This window comes from Cavia porcellus, unplaced genomic scaffold (genome assembly GCF_034190915.1).
Source record: "Cavia porcellus strain 051 isolate PalLab524CR breed Dunkin Hartley unplaced genomic scaffold, mCavPor4.1 scaffold_27, whole genome shotgun sequence".
In the NCBI taxonomy this organism is placed as follows: domain Eukaryota; kingdom Metazoa; phylum Chordata; class Mammalia; order Rodentia; family Caviidae; genus Cavia; species Cavia porcellus.
The window spans coordinates 53,056,396-53,069,463 of record NW_026947510.1 but is presented as its reverse complement, the minus strand read 5'-3'; the positions used below and the strand labels follow the sequence as shown (position 1 = coordinate 53,069,463).

The 13,068-nt window shown below is 60.6% G+C and overlaps 1 protein-coding gene across 2 annotated transcripts in view; it reads left to right on the top strand.

Annotated features, from left to right (window-relative positions):
- Window positions 1–11,855, top strand: part of Elfn2 (extracellular leucine rich repeat and fibronectin type III domain containing 2) — a 72,580-nt gene extending 60,725 nt beyond the window's left edge. The window contains exon 3 of one of the 2 annotated variants that reach the window (XM_063238501.1): window positions 11,313–11,855. The gene's annotated coding sequence lies outside the window, so the exon portion shown is untranslated. Of the gene's footprint in view, window positions 1–7,903; window positions 8,112–11,312 lie in introns of those variants that run through there. The other variant, XM_063238500.1, reaches the window with a different exon arrangement.
- Window positions 11,856–13,068: the final 1,213 nt, after the last annotated feature.

The following is a 13,068-nucleotide window of genomic DNA, read 5'->3' as shown; positions in this document are numbered from 1 at the left end:
TTCTTGGTGACTGTGAAGCCTGCGCTGGCAGAGGGGAGAGCAGGGGAAGAAGGTGTTTCTGCTGCACCTGCCTCAGGTGTCTCTGGGTCTCCCTGCCAGGAGGGACAGCGTCACCAGCATGATCCCTGTGTTTCTGTCACTTGCTGGAGGGCAAGGCGAGAGTAAGGACCCACTAATCACGGTGTCCTGCCTCCCTCCAGGGAACCGGTGACCCAGACACTAGGTTCTCTACACGGATAAGGTAGCCCTAGGATGTGGGGATTTCAGATGAGCAGCCACTGCTTTTCAAAGTTAAATGCGCCCCAGAGAGGGCGTACTAATCGTGGTCCTGTGCTTTATCTGGCAACTGTGCTCCGAGGGGCTGCTTGGCCACGTCCAGGGACATTTCTGGTTGGCACTGAGGGTGGGGAGGGATCGTGGCGCCTGGTGGGAGAGGCCAGGGAGCTGCTCAGTATGAGACAGGACACAGAGGCCACTCACCCCCGAAGAATTACACAGCCATCCTCGGTGCCAATGCCACGGGGCTGGGAAGCCCCCAACTCATCTTTGCGGGTCGATTCTTGTTGGGTGAAAATGTTGATAACTGAAAGAGGCCACACGGCTGCCTAGAAAAAGGGACGCGGGTCACCCACCCGGTCTCGTGAAGCGGGGTGCGATCTTGCGTTTTGCTCTATACTTCCACTGTGCATGTTTGTTCTTTAAACCTGACTCACTGTTTGGATGTCGCCAGAATTAAAGAACTGAAGTCAGCGCTTGCACGTTCAGAGGCTGGACAGATCAGAATGATGGGATTTCCTGCAAAGTGATGACGCCCGTGGCGCCCCCTCCTGCTGAGACACAGATGTGTCCTGCACCCCGCGGGACCCTCAAGGCCCCTTCCCGTGTGGCAGTCCAGGGCCGAAGGGCCAGCTGACCACTCTCCTGACCTCCAGCCCCTTGAGCGTTTCGTATGAGCACAGTGATGCCACTTGAACCGCACAGCTTCCGTCTGTCCCTCTGCAGCGTGGCTCGAGGCTCCCTCGGGCTGAGCGCGACAGTGGCCGGGTCCTTCTCACTGCTGGGAAATGTGCTACAATGACTTCTTCGTTCTCCTGTTGATGGATGTTGAAGGTGTTTCTGTTTGGCACTGGGATGGGTCACAGCTGGTGGGAACTTCCTTCCCCAGGGCTTTCGGTGGCCAGAGGCAACCGTTCCTCTGCTCAGAAGGAGCCCAGGGGGTGGTGAGTGGTGCAGGCCTAGGATGCATGTGTGCTCAGCTCTGGAAGATGTGTCCGCCACGCGTGCAAGTGGAGGGTGATGGCTCTGGGTGTGTCACCTCTGATACAGTCCAGCAATTGAATCTCAGTGCCTCTTGTGGGCGTGTCCAGTGCTCACTCCTGGGATGGTCACTGGTGTCGTCCTCCCGCTGTGTGGTCACGGTCACCCACTGCGTGAGGCCCCTGGGGAAGACACTCTTCTCCCTTAGGCAAGCTAGCTTCCCTCTCGGGCTTGTTGTGAGTCCCGGTGCAGATCTCTCTCTGACACTGTACTTTTTTCCTCTCCTCTCATGCTCCAGACTTTCCTGCTTCCTGGAGACACACAGGGCACAGAGCAGGGTTTTGACAAGCAACTCAAGCCTGGGGAGGGGACAGAGACACTTAGCCTAAGGTGCAGGAGCCCCATGGGGGCATTTGCGGATCCTGACCCCGCCGAGAAAGAGTGATGCTCACGACAGTGCTGCAGGGTGCAGACCGCTCTCACAGCCCCAGAGGCTACTCCATGCCAACCCCTTCTGGGGGGCAGGACGTGACCTCTGCCAGGCAGCATCTCCTACCACTGTCCCTCAGGCCACCATGGCCACTGGTTCCTCCAGTGACCCACATGCCTCCGCCTCAGGGCCTGTGGACTTGTGTCCCCTCTGTCTAGAAAGGCAGTTCCCAAGCCCTTTTTTTTTCTTTTTGATGCCAGGGAGCGAACTCACGACCTTGTGTTTGCCAAGCAGGCTCCTACGCCGCTGAGCTAAACCCCTGGCCTCCCAAGCCGTCTTATGATGGCTTTACTTGTCTTTCAGGCCCTGTGTCAGTGCCATCTCCCCTGAGGTGTTGTCACTGTGCCATGATCTGTTCTTCTGTTTGGTCGTCTTAGAGGATTGGGTGTGCGGAACCCCTGGAGGATCCCTTACTGTGCCCTGGAATTCAGCATGGCGCTTGATAATGATGGTTCCTTGGAGGTGATGGGGGTCACTTCAGGAGTCCTATGGGACTGCCACTAGCAGTGGAATATGTGCCTGGCAGGCGATGCTAAAAAGCTGCCTGTTGGAATTTCCCATTACCAGGGTAATCAGTAAAATGTAAAGTGATTGTAGAAAAGGAAACTATTGAGTAGGGTGGGCCATCAGGGTCGTCAACCCTGGCCAACTTACGTTCTTTCTGAATTTCTGTGGGTCCTTGAGACTAGATTTGGTTGGAACAGATTAGGGTGGGGTGAGGACAGCAGGAGGTCCCTAGGGCTGACTGGGAAGAGATTAGGAGGGGCTAGCAGCCTAGTCACGGGTACCTAAAACCCACCAGGCCTGGAGGTCCTAGGAGGAGAAAGGACACTGTCTCCTCAGGGTCCTAGCAGGAACACAGGGGCGTGGCATGGCCCTGTGATGGAGGGTGAGGAGATGGCCTGTGAGGACCCAGAGCCGGGCCCAGCCCGGGGCCCTTGAGTCAATAGAGAAACAAAATAAGTAGAGTGTCCCCAGAGCAGGTGTGAGTGGTCCCCTGGCAGCCTGGAGGGGCCTCACAGCCTGAGCACAGACAGGGAGGGTCCTGGCCACCAGGTGGCAGCTGGACCTCCGGCCCAGCGCTCTCTCTGCCCGGCCTGCACCTCTGCGAGGGCCAGAGCTTCATGGGAAGCTGGGGATTCTGGGGTTAGGTGGGGGCTCACTCCTTTGCGGGGGGCAGCTTTGGAGCCTTGGCCTGGCAAGACCCATCTCTGGATGGAGCTGAGGAGGGGAGAGGTGAGGGCATTATATTCCAGGCAGCTCCCGACACCCAATTTTCCAGCTGGGCGCCCAGCCTGCTCCTGCCGGAGCCCACCTAATTGACAGGGTCAGAGGAGGCCGCTGCGGAGGATGGGACTGGGGGAGGAGGAATGGCAGGACGGGGAGGAGGGCGCAAGCGGTGGGCGCTGGGCCCCAGACACCTGTGGCTGCCGGGGAGGAGACTTGGTAGGGTGTTGCAGCTGGATGGAAATCAAGAAATGCCACCCGTTGTTCAAAAGAGGACCCAGGAATATGGGAAGCAGAGACTCAGGGGGGTCGCACAGTCCATGTAGGCTGAGGCAGGAGAGCAGTGCAGCTGGGTCACTTGCACTGCAGGCCAGGACCAAGAAAGATAGGGAAGAAAAGGTATTTCTGGAACCACGCAGGAGCAAGAGGGGACCGTCTGAGACCCTCGGGTGGGGGAGCCCTCGGGCACCACCTGCCTGTCTGCTTATGCCACTGTCTGTCTCTCTGCGCTGCTGAGCAGGGCATGGGCATGGGCATGGGTTCTGGGCATTTCTGGCACCAACTGCCGGTGGCTGGAGTGAGCACCAGCAACCCTCGACCCCTGCGGTGCTGCTTCCTGTCATTAGCGCTAATGGCAGCGTCGCGAGCTCTGTCCTCTCAGTTCCGCTGGGCGCAGTGGCCAGGGGGTGGGCAGTGTTGGAAGATGGCTCGGGAGCACCTGAGGTGGGGAGAAAAAGGGGCACGGTCCACCCTGAAATCTTTTCCAGAGACATTAGAGGGTCGCTGGAGCTCACAGGGGCCACCTGTCCCCCGTGGCTGCCCAGCGTGTGACATGGCGGTGCCTGCCAGCGTGAGAGGCAGAAGCACAATGCTCCTTTGACCTGCTGCTTCTGGGCCCATTTCTATGCCAGGTGGGCACATATGATGGGTCCTGTCCCTTACTGCCCTTCAATGCCAGGAACCCACGCCTATGTGACTCCACTGTCCTTGGGAGAAACGGGCATCCCTGATACCTTTCCGTGCCCGTGGGCTGGGCCTGGACCTCTTTCTCTCTGGCACGGTGTTCAAATTTGTATTGTAGTCACAGAAGGCCCCGAAGGCCATGGGCATCAGTTTGGGAGGGGACAGGTTGTGCTGGGTCCCATGCCAGGGCTCACCTCTGTGCCCAGAGCAGGTGGGTGTGGGAGGGCTCCGGGGGACTCTCTGGGCTCTCCACACATCCTTGAGAAGTAGGCCGGGCTGCTGGGCCACTGGTGCCGCTGCCCCAAACTGGGCCAACACAGGGAATCTGGGTCGAGGGCTGGGCCGGCCTCTGGGGCTGGGCCTCTGCCGCCCCTGCAGGAGGAGGAACGGGCCCATCCTCCACCGATGCCTGTCACGGGCACACTGCCCTTTGCTGTCATAGAGGTGCCATGTTGCTGAAGGGAGCGGTGACCCCAGCCTGCCGCATCAGGGTCACCAACCCAGCCCGCAGATCGTTTGTCAACCAGCTGAAGTGGGCAACGCACCCGGTGTGGATAAATGCAAGTCTGAAGCCGGCCAGCAGGTGTGAGGGCCGTGGACAGGCTGCCACCCTGGAGCTGGGCACCCTGGGCTGGCCAGACCCGCATGCCCACTGGGGCTCCCGGTCGGCTGCATCTCCTCTGTGAAGCCTCTCCATCCCGCCCATTCCCCAGGTGAATGGAATCTTCTCCCCCCCCCAATCTCCCTCAGCAGAGCTGTCTCCTTCCTCCCCCTGGCATCCCCCCAAAACCCCAGAAGAGCAGCTGGGCGCTGAGGGCAGATCCCTGCCTCTTCCTCCACAGCCTGCAGACCACAGGCGTGTCTGTGAATGTCCAGGACTACAGCAGCCCTGAGATCTCTTCCCTGTGACCGGTGGCCTGGAATGGAGAGGGCACCCCACAGGACCGCAAAGGCTCAGAGCTGTGCCAGGGGAGGGGCATGGAGCCCAGGGCCAAGACCCACAGCTTCCAGGAGGGACCACCGCTGGGGCGGGCCGGGGTGTCTGGCTAGGCAATAGGCAGCCTGCGAATGTTCCTGAAGGTTGTAGAGACAACTGGAATACAGGGTCAGACCTGGAGAGGACCTTGAAACGGGTGTCACAGTCAACACCTCCCAAAAGCAACGAGGAAGACACTGGCCCGAGAGCGGAGGACAGAGGCAGAGAGCTGGGGTCACGGCAGAATGCTGCCCCTCCCCAGACTGCTGGGGGGGAGGGGCTGGTGGAGGGTGTTTCCCGGAGCGAAGGCTGCATCGTACACATGGGTGTATGTTTGTAGGTACCGCGTGTGGTTGCGTGTTGGGTGTGCGTGCCCACGTGTTTTGTGTGTGCACCCAAGTGGTGAGCAGGCATGTGCCACGTGGCTGTGCCACCCTGTGCACGCCCGTTTCCTGCCGTCTCAGCAGGACCCACCCAAGCCGACAGTCTCAGCCGAGGGCAGAGGATTCTTTATTTCCGTGGCCTTCCACGGTGATTAAGTCTCCAAACTTTTTCATAACCATCATTTCTCCAAAATGAAAAACCAAATTACATCTCCGAGCAGCTTGGAAATCGATTTCTTTCAAAATGAGCTTTTGGAGAAGCGAATCCAAAGAGAAATAGGAGGGCGGCCAGAGGGGGCCTGGGGGCCAGGCTGGGGGGGGGGGCTGAAGGCTGGGCCGGGCGGGCAGTGCTGGGCAGGAGGCCACCCGGGTGGCTTTGCATCAGTCTGGGGCAGGGGACCCCACTGTGGCCTGGTGCAGGGACTTGGGGCCCTCGCCTCGCGCCCAGCCCCGGCTCCTCAGGGTGCCCAGGAATGGGGTGTCTTCCACAAACCCCGAGTCACAGGCTGCCATGCTTCCCCTGGGGCCAGGCCAAGTGCCCTTTCTGCTGTCGAACTTCTCACAAAGTGGGGCCTGGGGCTGGCGGGGTCATCAACCATGATTGTGGGGATGTGGGGTGGGGGTGGGGGTCAAGGAGATGGGTGGAGGCACCCACAGCACCTCGTGGGCCACACCAGGCCTGCTGACCTTGGGCCGTGGAAAAGGGGGTGAGGCACAGACAGCCGCCAGAGGAGGGTGGGAAGACCCTTCCCGAGGGAGGTATATGCCTAGGGTCCTTTGAAGCTCTCCTGGGTGCTCAGGTTTAACATTTATTAGCTCGTTTTATGCATCAGGAACTAAAGCTCAGAGAGGTAGAGCAGTGAGCCTAAGGTCACACAGCGGGGTGGCAGGACCCCGATCACAGATCACAGAGTGTCAGGAAGCTTCCTGGACCAGCACAGGGTGGGGGGAAAGCAGGGACAAGAGGAGGCAGTTCGATGGGATCGAGCTCCTCAGGCTGGCAGGTGGGGAACAGATGACTTAGACCCCTGGAGCACGGCTGGGGGCGCGGGGAGGCCCGGGTAGAGGCCTTGGGCAGAGACCAGGGGACAGGGCCTGGGCAGCTCTGGACAGGAGGGCCCCAGCGGCCTCACAGGGACAATCCTACAAGGGGACACCTCGACTGCCCCATTTTACAGATGCGGGAACTGAAGCTCAGAGCAACTGAGCACCTTGCCCATGGACACTGAGCCTGGGACCTCCCCAGCCGTGTCCTGGCACAGGGGCACCTGAGCCAGGGGCTGGGACACAGGGCAGAGCACCCCTTAGGGGCAGCTGAGGAGCCAGTGCTTCCCTGAGCCCTCTGGAAGGGGAAGTGACTGCAGAGGTCACAGTGGGCCACACGGGTGCAGAGGCCCCAGGGCGAGGAACAGCATGTGCACGTGGTGTGTGTGTGTGCGCGCTGAGCACAGACAAGGGGCATCCAGCCCAATGCAGACGGGCGTCTGTCTTTCCTGCAGGGAGGGGACCGTGAGCCACACTGTCACCACTGTGTTCAGCAGCTGGTTACGATTCTGGAACCTGTGTTGAGTGGGAGTGGCGGGTGGCAGGTGGGCGCCGCAGCCCGGCTCTACCCAGCACCACCCTTAGGGGCCTGAGGAAGGGAATCCGGGCAACCTGAGTGGATCTGGGCATGGAGGTCCCAGCAGAGCTCAAGGGGGTGCCAGCGGCTGGGGTGAAGAGGGTGGCACTGGAGGTGGCAGGAGGCGGACTGAGCCCGGGTGAGAAGTGGCAGCCAGGCCCCCGGCGGGCTCTGTCTCCCGGCTGGCAGCGATAGGTCTGATCCTCTCCACAGTGCCGAGTGCCTGCCCAGCGGAGCGGGCGAGGAAAGCTGGCCAAGGTGGGGGCGGAGGAGGCGGAAACACAGACGGAGCCGGGCGGGGCTGAGAGACAGTTGCAGACTGGAGGTGCCCGAAGCCGCTCGCCTCCTCCCCAGCAGCAACCTTCCTCTCAATGCTGGGAAACTGAGGCGGGGGTGGGGGTGGGGGTGGGGTGGGGGCGGGGCGGCGGGCAGGTCGCCACCGAGTCAGAGCTGGAATGGCAGGACCTGGAGTATGGGTGGTGGGAGGCAGCGTGGACAGCAAGAGGAGGGGGCGATCTAGATCCTGGGGTTTGGAGGACCCCCTCAGCTGCCTTGGGGAGTCTTTGGGCAGAGGAGGAAGCTCAGTCTGTGGGGCAGGAGCTGCAGATCTGGCCAGGCTTTCACTGTGTCTCCGAAAGTCCCTGTCCCCTGTGGGGTTCAGTCTCCCTATCTGTGAGTGAAATGGGGGAGGCCTTGGCCCATTCGCCTTAATTCAGCTTTGGTGACCGGAAGCCCAGGGTCCTCACCCTGCCACCATTAATGAGGGGACACAGCCAAATTGTCCCTTAGCCCCTGGGATCTTGGACAGCTCTCTCCAGCGACCCGTGCCTCAGTTTCCCTTGTCTGACAGGGGCTTTCAAAAGACCAGCCAGTCGGGTGCTGCCCAGGCTCCTCCCGCCCCTCCTTTGCCCTCACCCCCAGCTCTGGAAGCCTCGCAGGGCTCAGGCTGGCGCTGATGAAAGGTTCATTTTCCTCTCATTGTGCAGGTGACAAATTCTGCTGCCAATAATCACTTGTGACAAATCAACAGTGAAGCCCACGACTCCCAGGCCCGGGCCTGAGAAATTGGAGTGGATTTCTGGAGGCTCGGGGTGGAAAAACCCCGGGGCCAGCTGTGGGGTGAGCAGGGAGGGACAGCCTCGCTCCACGGAATATGGGGACTCCTGCTGCCCCCAGAGAGCCCCATCTCATCCTCCAAGGGAAGACAGGGCTCCAGGGAGGGGGGCTGTTCTGAGATACTGAAGACAGACGGGGCTGGGGGCTGGGGTGGGCCATGGGAGCAGAGGGAGGGAAGGGCAGAGGGGGTCCCCGCTGGACAATGGGGAGCCATGGCAGATCCTGGAGGGGGCACGGGGTGAAGACGACTGTTCCACCTCCCCACTCTGCCACTTAGGAGAGGACTGTCAGGGACTCGGGCCCTCCTCCTGCCATGGGGTGGGGAGTGGAGGACAGGGCAGCGAAGGGACCATGGGGCGCGCTAGCGCGGGGTATCTCGGGCTCCCTTGGGTGCTGGAGAGGTGAGTGGTCCTGGCAGGGCTGACCACGGAGTCTCCTAGTGTTTTTCTCCTGCCTCCATTCTCACTGACCTCACTGACCAAGGTCCAGAATTAATCAGAAAGGAGGTCTCCAAATGGACCAGGTTTTGTGGTTTTGGGGCTGGCTCCACGCACGTGGCAGGCCCCCCACCCCTCAAAGGACGTCAGTGAAGAGGGAGACTCGGGGCTCCAGAGTCTGATGTGTCTCAAGTGCACCCAAGAGGCTTCACTGCATGGGGCGGAGGGGGGGACGAGGGGGGCTGCCCTCAGACTTCATGAAACCTCCAACGACAGAATCGGCCTTTGGGAACATGGCCCAGAGAGAGAAAGCGACTTACCGAAGGCCACACAAGTCTACCAGCGGCAGAGCAGGGCCCAGGCGCGAAGTCTTGGGATTGTCCCCGTGACTGGGGGTCCGGGTGGGTAGGAAGAAGGCCTAGAGCCTTGTCACCCTGCCCTGGGGTGGGCAGCAAGCCTGCAGATGTGTGGGGGGCTGAGATCCCTCACGCTTTTGGTGCCCCATCCTCTCTCCCAGCTCCAGCGGGGCCAGAGCAGCAGGCCGGTCCCCCCAAGACCTCCCTCCAGCCCCTCGGCCCCCCCCTTCCGGTGCTGAAGGTGTCTGTGTCCTGTCCCGGCTTCTCTCTTGCGTGTACCATGTTCCTCTGCCCCCCCCCCTTTCCTCTCTCCTCTCCCCCTCTTTCCCCATCTGTCCACTTCTCTGTCCATCTCTGGTCTCATAAGATGCAGTCTCAGGTTCCAGTCCCGGCCTTTCTCAGCTGCTCGACCTTGGCCACGTCCCCAAGCCGCTGTCCCTCTGGGTCTCACTCTTGGTGCCCTGGGCCTTTAAGGCCCACCTGGTCTGCAGGGGCCCTGAGCGCTGGGCAGGTGTCCACGGCGGGCAGCAGCCGCCAGACGGCAGATTGGTGGCGAATGCAGTTGGACTCGAGCCGCCTGTCACCTACCTGCCACCTGACGCTGCCTGCCCTCCAGCTCTTTCGGGGCTGGGAGGCCCCACTTCTGCTCTTTCTCCTCTTGAGCTTCCTAGGAAGTTAATAGCAGCGACTCGCCAAGGGACCGGGCTTTTTTAGGAGTCCTCTGTCTCCACCTTCTCTGCATGGATATTCTTTAGGAGGCTCTGATGCAGAAGGAAGGCGAACTTTGCCAACCGAGGGTCCTTGGGGGCCGGGGGCGAGCTGGGTGCTGGGCCGGGCTTCAGTGCAGTGGGAGAGGCAGGGCGGGACACAGACACAGGCTCGTTCTCCCGGGAGCTGGGGTGTCCCTGCACCTGATGTGCCTCAGCTCCCCTCCTGGAAGGTGGCCCCTGCCTCATGGGCAGGTCCTGAGGAAGGGAAAGAGCTGGGCAGGGAGTGGATAGGGTGTGAGCAAGATGAGGGGGTGCCCAGGACCTCTCTGGATCCACACCGGGTGCCCCGCTCTGCCCAGCCTGAGGTTGGCCAGCAGGGCCAGGGCAGGAAGACAGAGGTGCGGGTGGTCCCCCTCCCAGCCCCTCCTGTCCCTACACAGCCACATAGCCATACCAGCTCTGCGGCCCGGGGTGTGTGTGTGTGCGTGCGTGTCTGTGCTTAAACTGGGATAAATAATTGGCATTATAAAATTTGGTATTTTTGCTTTCCCAGTGCACAAATCAGTGGCACTGAATACATTCACAATGCTGTGTGACCATCAGGACAATCCTTTTCCCGAGTTTTGCCGCCACCCAAGCTGGGACTCCTGTAACCCTTAGACAGGAGGCCCCTCCCACTTTGTGTCTGGTTCATGTCACTTAGCCTAATCCCATGACTTTTTTTTAGCATATGGGCAAACCCAGGCAGAGAGAGGCTCTGGAACTTGCCCGACTGTGCACCTCCTCCAGGGTCCTTTGCACCTGGGCTCTTCTGCTCCCCTACATGCCTGCCATATTTGGATCAAAACTGTCCCCCAAAAGGCTCATGTGTTCTGAGGTGGGACTTCAGGAATGTGAATGGGTTATGCTCACTGGATTAAAGCAACCATGAATTCATAGCGACTGTGCTGTAAGGATTCGTGGCCTGATTGGATGGGCGGTCAAGTAGGTGTGGCTTTGGGGGCGTGGCTTTGAAGAGGCTCCTCCCTCTCTGGCTCTGTCTGCTCTCCCGTCTTCCAAGCTGCCTGCTGTGAGGCAGGTAACCGCGGGCTGAAACCTCTGAGACCCTTCTTCCTCAGAGGTGTTTCCACTGCTAACAGTGGTGACAGTCTGACCAGTGCCCCCCGCTACACCCCTCCCTCTCTGGGGAAGAGGACAAGAGGGCAGCCAGAGGGGCCAGCAAGCTGGGAACCCTGGGTTGAGACTACACTTTTGGGGCTTGTGCACAATGTGGGGCTACTGTGGGATAGGGTTAGGTCACCTAGCTTCCCTGGGAGGGGCAGGAGCTGGGCCAGGCCCGGGTTTGATGTGCAGCGTGCCTGGGATTGCCAGGCTTTTTTAAAGTAGGCCCTATCTTGCTCTTTTGAGGCTGACCCCATGAGCAGCCCCGCAGGCTGCCTCAGGCTCTGCTGACACCGGCCCTCACAGGGCTCTGTGGTTCAGGGAGGGGACAGGCTGACAGCTAGTGACATGGCTCCAGGGGCCGCCCAGAGCAAAGGAGAACCTGATGCCTGTCTCTGGCCTCCAGGTGACCCACCCTGCCTGGTGTAGCCCCCCACCTCCACTGGGCTCAGTGGTGAGTGCTCAGAGTGCCAGGCAGGTGGGAAGGTTTTAGGAAGTGGGAGACACATTTACTGTGCTGTCCGTGTGAACTTGGGGACACAGCAAGTCAGGCATCTGCTGAGTCGAGGGGAGGGGGAAGATTTTCCCTGACCCCACCCCACCTCTCTCCTACAGCCTTTCGCAGCCTGGCCTACAAACCACTTCTGTCTGCACGCATAGCCTGCCGTGCACTCGCTTATCTTCCATGGACTCATTCATTCAGTGAGTGGCGGCCCAGGCCCGGAGGCAGACACCAGGCTCACAACCACAGCTGCAGGACCGCAGCCAGGCCTGGCCCTCAGGAGCTTCTGAGCAGAGCTTCCAAGAAGCACCCGGCATCTCCCAAATAACCAGGAAGCGTAAGCTCAGGCAGCACCAGGGCTTTGAGGGGAAGCGGCTTGCTTGAGGCTGGAGTCAGAGAGGGCGGCCTGAGGCCACACTGCACTGAGGCAGAGACATAGATCCTTTCCGGCAGTGGGAACAGCGCTGGAGGTGGCCCAGGGGACTTGCCGCCGGGCATTGGATGCCCAGGGTGCTGGGGAGGGCCAGGGGCTGGTGGGCACAAGTGGCATCATTACTGGAGCATAAGGACCATGGAACCTGGCACAGCTATGCTACCATCATCGGAAGTTGAGTTGGCCAGACTGTGCCAAATGCAGACAGAGGGGAGAGAAATCCCTGGGGTCCCCACAGTCTGTCCCCCACCAGGTTCTTCCACTGGCCACATCCAGCAGGGGTTTGTGCACAGTGGGGAGGGGGGGAGACGGGGGGGGGAGGGGAGAGTATCCAGGCTGATACAGAGCCTGGAGAAATTCACATTCTCTGAGCCTCGGTTTCTCCATCTATCGAAGAGGCCCATCTTGCTGGGCTTGCTGGGCTTGCTGGTCTGTGGTCAAAGCCCAGGGCATGGACAGAAAGCTGGGACTCCACTGCACATCAAAGGCCACTTGGAGTATGGCCTGGCCATTGAATGATCCTCTTCAATCTGAGTTTGACCTGTAACCCTAGCTGTAACTTGGAGCCCTTCTGTGGTGCCTGTGGCCCTGGGGACTCTGAATGGGTCATCACAGCTGGCCTGGAGCTGCAGGCCACAAGGCCCACCCCTGAGACTCCAGTGTGGAAGGAGCCAGGGTGCCATGCAGCGGGACCTTCAGAAGGAAGTCTGAGTCCTGGTGGCCTGGGAGACATCCTGAGCCAAACTGTCAAAGAGATGCTGCTTCCAGCAACCAAGAAAAGTTGCTCGATGTGGGGACAGCGACCGTAGGACTCCAGACCATACCAGGGCAGCCCCTGGACACAGGCCAGGTCCAAAGTCTGGATGTCAACCTGAGCACTTTGTGTTCTTTCCCAAGACGTTCAGTCTCCGATGGTTCTAGAGCCAGTGAGGAAGCTGGGGATGTACTGGGGCACCTGTGTCAGACCCCTAGGGCCCGTGCGGTGCATAGTGGCCTGGAGGGACCAGTGAGGCCTGTGGGTTCCCCTTGGATAAGCTCCTGGGGGCACTGGAGACCTCCTGGCCCTGCCCTGGCCCCGGACTCTGAAGATGCTGCTTCTGCCAGCCTGCGTATAGTGGTCACCATTTCTGGGGACATTCTCAATGAGGCCAAGGGACGGAGAGCCGGAGGGGAGAGAAGGACCGCATCCTGCAGCCCGTGATCGACGGGGGCCGCCGGGGACAGTGCTCACACTGCAGGCTGTGTCTTGCAGGGCCCGGGAAGTGGGGGTCCCTGAAGCTGGACTAGGAACCGCCTACTGTGTGTGGCCCTGGGGCCTGAGCAGGCTTAGCTGTCCCCCACCCCTACCTGCCTGCCTGCTCCACCCAGGAGGTGGCCAGGGTTGCCCTGGTGACCAGGGTGGCGCTGGGGGAGGGGACCATGCAGATGAGGTGGGA